The sequence below is a fragment of the Loxodonta africana genome, chromosome 5, assembly GCF_030014295.1.
Source record: "Loxodonta africana isolate mLoxAfr1 chromosome 5, mLoxAfr1.hap2, whole genome shotgun sequence".
NCBI lineage: Eukaryota > Metazoa > Chordata > Mammalia > Proboscidea > Elephantidae > Loxodonta > Loxodonta africana.
Genome location: NC_087346.1, coordinates 37592814 through 37596687, shown reverse-complemented (window position 1 = coordinate 37596687; position 3874 = coordinate 37592814). Strand labels below are relative to the sequence as shown.

Genomic DNA, 3874 nt, shown 5'->3' with positions numbered 1-3874 from the left:
CTACGATACTATAAAAACAAAACAAAACAAACAAACAAAAAAACCAGACAACCCATTGCCATTTGAGTTGATTCCAACTCACAGAAACCCTAAAGAAAGAGTAGAACTGCCGCACAGGGTTTCTGAGAAGCCGCTGGTTGATTTGAACTGCTGACCTTTTAGTTAGCAGCCATAGCTCTTAGCCACTGTATCACCAGGGCTCTAGAAAATGAAGATACAGAAATGGAATTTTAGAGGAGGGTAGAAGATGGCTTTTAGCTGGGAGACTCACACAACAAAAACCTAAGGCAAAGCAAGAGGAAAAAATAATCTATTCCTTCACATTTGAGCATGCTTGAGAAATTCTCCAAATAGCCAGACTAAAACAAGAGATTCCTGCCGTTATTACTCTGAACTATCAATTTGTTTGTTGATGCCAGTAAATCAACTTTCATTTGCTGAGTTCTGTGTGAGTGCAGACTATTTCAGTACTTAAGGGTCTGCACTATCTATCCCCAGAGGGGATCTCAGGAAGTCTGAGGAGTCCTATGCACAGGTTTTTATTGCAATTTATAAAGCTCCTTGAAGTTTATCTAATTAAGAGTGTTACCCTAAAGAGCTTGAGATAAAATTACTGACCATAATATTTTGTATTTTAACATTTAATTCCATGTTCTGATTATTAATGGATGTTTGCAGCTGTTTCTTCTCATTTGGAGCCATGCCACATCAGCAAATGAAGGTCCTAGTAGCTTTACTCGATCCAGGCCATTAAGGTCGAAGCTACTTTGAGGAGGCAGCTCTTGCGTCATCATATTTTGAGTGCCTTCCAACCTGGAGGACCTATCTCTCGGCACTATATCAGACAACATTCTGCTCTTATCCATAGGTTTTCACTGACCATGAGACAGAATTGCCATGAGTTGAAATTGCATCCAGGCATGGTTTTTTGTTAAGGTGACTATCTCCTTCAGATATGCTGGATCTACTTTTGAAACTAGGAGCCACTTTAGGTGCCGGTGGTGATGCACTCATTCTCTGATTGGTATGAGCTAGAATGTAGTCACTTAACAAATGGTGCTGTTATTGTTGTTAATTGGTGTAGAGTCAGTTCCAACTCACAGCGACTCTATGTACAACACAACGAAACACTGCCCAGTTCTGTGCCATCCACACAATTGTTGCTATTTTTGAGCCCATTATTGCAGCCCACTGTGTCAGTCCATCTCATTGAGGGTCTTCCTCCATTTTGCTGACACTTCACTTTGCCAAACGTGATGTCCTTCTCCAGGGACTGGTCCCTCCTGATAACATGTCCACCTACTTGAGATGAAGTCCAGCCATCCTGGCGTCTAAGAATTATCCTGATGTACCTCTTCAAGACATTTGTTTGTTCTTCTGGCAGGCCATGGTATATTCAGTATTCTTTCCAACCACCATAATTCAAATGCATCAGCTTTTCTTTTGTCTTCCTTATTCATTGTTCAGCTTTTGCATGCATATGAGGTGATTGAAAATACCATGATGTGGATCAGAGGCATCTTAGTTCTCAAGGTCACATCTTTGCTTTTTAACACTTTAAAGAGGTATTTTGTAGCAGATTTGTCCAAAGCAATATGTGGTTTGATTTCTTGACTGCTGCTTCCATAGAGTGCTCGCCTCGGCAGCACATATACTAAAATTGGAATGATACAGAGAAGATTAGCAGGGCCCCTGCGCAAGGATGACACGCAAATTCATGAAGCATTCCATATTTGCAAACCCTGGTGGCGTAGTGGTTAAATGCTATGGCTGCTAATGAAGAGGTCGGCAGTTCGAATCTACCAGGCACTCCTTGGAAACTCTACTGGGCAGCTCTACTCTGTCCTATAGGGTCGCTATAAGTTGGAATCGACTCAGCGGCAGTGGGTTTTAGGTTTTCCTTCCATGGATGTTGATTGTGGAACCAAGTAAAATGAAATCCTTGACATATTCAATATTTTCTTCATTTATCATGATGTTGCTTATTGGTCCAGTTGTGAGAATTTTTCTTTATGTTGAGGTGTAATCCATACTGAAAGCTGTAGTCTTTGATCTTCATCAGTAAGTGTTTCAAGTCCTCCTCAGTTTCAGCAAGCAAGGTTGTGTTATCTTCATAGTGCAGGTTGTTGATGAGTCTTCCCCCAATGCTGATGCCATGTTCCTCTTCCTATAGTCCAACTTCTGGGGTGATTTGCTTAACACACAAACTGAATAACTATAGTGAAAGAACACAGCCCTGATGCACACCTTTTATTTTAAACCATGCAGTGTCCTTATGCTCTATTTAAACAACGACCCCTTGGCCTATGTACAGGTTCCCCGTGAACACAATTAAGTGTTTTCGAATTCTCATTCTTTGCAATGTTATCCATAATTCGTTCCGATCCATGCAGTCGAATGGTCAATAAAACATGGGTAAACATGTTTCTGGTATTCTCTGGTTTCAGCCATGATCCATCTGACAGCCACAGTGATATCCTTCATTCTACATCCTCTTCTGAATCTTGAAGCTTGAATTTCTGGCAATTCCCTGTCTATGTATGTACCGCTGCAACTGCTTTTGAGTGACCTCCAGCAAAATTTTACTTGCATGTGATATTAACGATATTGCTCAATAATTTCCACATTCCTTTTTATCACTTTTTTTTGAAATAGGCACAAATATTGGTCTCTTCTGGTCAGTTGGCAAATTAGTTGCCTTTCAAATTTCTTGACATAGATAAATGAGCACTTCCAGCAGTGCATCCATTTATAGAAACATCTCAACTGGTATTCGGTCATTTCCTGGAGCCTTGTTTTTCGCCAGTGCCTTCAGTGCAGCTTGGACTTCTTACTTCAGTACCATTGGTTCTTGATCATATGCTGCCTCCTAAAAGGGTTGAATGTCGACCATTCTTTCTGATAAAGAGTGAATTTGTGTATTCCTTACATCTTATGATGCTTTCTATGTCGTTCAATATTTTGCCCATAGAATCCTTCAATATTGAAACTTGAGTCTTCAATTTTTTCTGCACTTCTTTCAGCTTGAGAAATTCTCAGTATATTCTTCTGTTTTGGTTTTCTAAGTCCAGGTTTACACATTTCATTATACCACTTCACTTTGTCTTCTTGAACCACTCTTTTTTTTTTTTATCTTCCTTTAGGTGAAAGTTTACAGTTCAAGTTAGTTTCTCCTGCAAAATTTATACATGCATTGTTATGTGACCCTAGCTGCTAACCCTATAATGTGACTGCACATTCCTCCTTTTCATCCAGGATTTCCCGCATTCATTTAACCAGTTCCTATCTCTTTCTGCCTTCTCATCTCACCTCCTGACAGGAGCTGCCCTTTTAGTCTTGTGCAACTACTTGTACTAAGAAGTACGCTCTTCGTATCATTTTATGTCTTACAGTCCAGTCTATTCTTTGAAGAGTTGGCTTCAGGAATGGTTTTAGTTCTGGGTTAACAGAAAGTCTGAGGGCCATTTCTTCTTGGGTTCCTCCAGTCTCAGTCAGACCATTAAGTCTGGTGTTTTTACTAGAATTTGAGTTCTGCATTACACTTTTCTCCTGCTACATTAGGGGCTTTCTGTTGTGTTCCCTATGAGGGTGGTCATTGGTGGTAGCTGGGCACCATTTAGTTCTTCTGGTGTCAGGCTGATGGAGTCTCTGGTTTATGTGGCTCCTTTTATCTCTTGGGCTAATATTTTGTTGTGTCTTTGGTGTTCTTCATTCTCCTTTGCTCCAGGTGGGTTGGGATCAATTAAAGAATCTTAGATGGCCACTCTCAAGCTTTTAAGACCCCAGATGCCACTCACCAAAGTGAAATGCTGAACATTTTCTTAATAAACTTTGTTATGCAAATTGACCTAGATGTCCCCTGAAACCACGGTCC

At 40.4% G+C, this 3874-nt stretch overlaps 1 non-coding gene across 1 annotated transcript; it reads left to right on the top strand.

Annotated features, from left to right (window-relative positions):
* Positions 1-1630: 1630 nt before the first annotated feature.
* LOC111750823 (U6 spliceosomal RNA) lies at positions 1631-1737 on the top strand. Its single transcript, XR_002785875.1, has one exon. It is a non-coding gene; the product is annotated as a U6 spliceosomal RNA (small nuclear RNA).
* The last annotated feature ends 2137 nt before the right edge of the window (positions 1738-3874 follow it).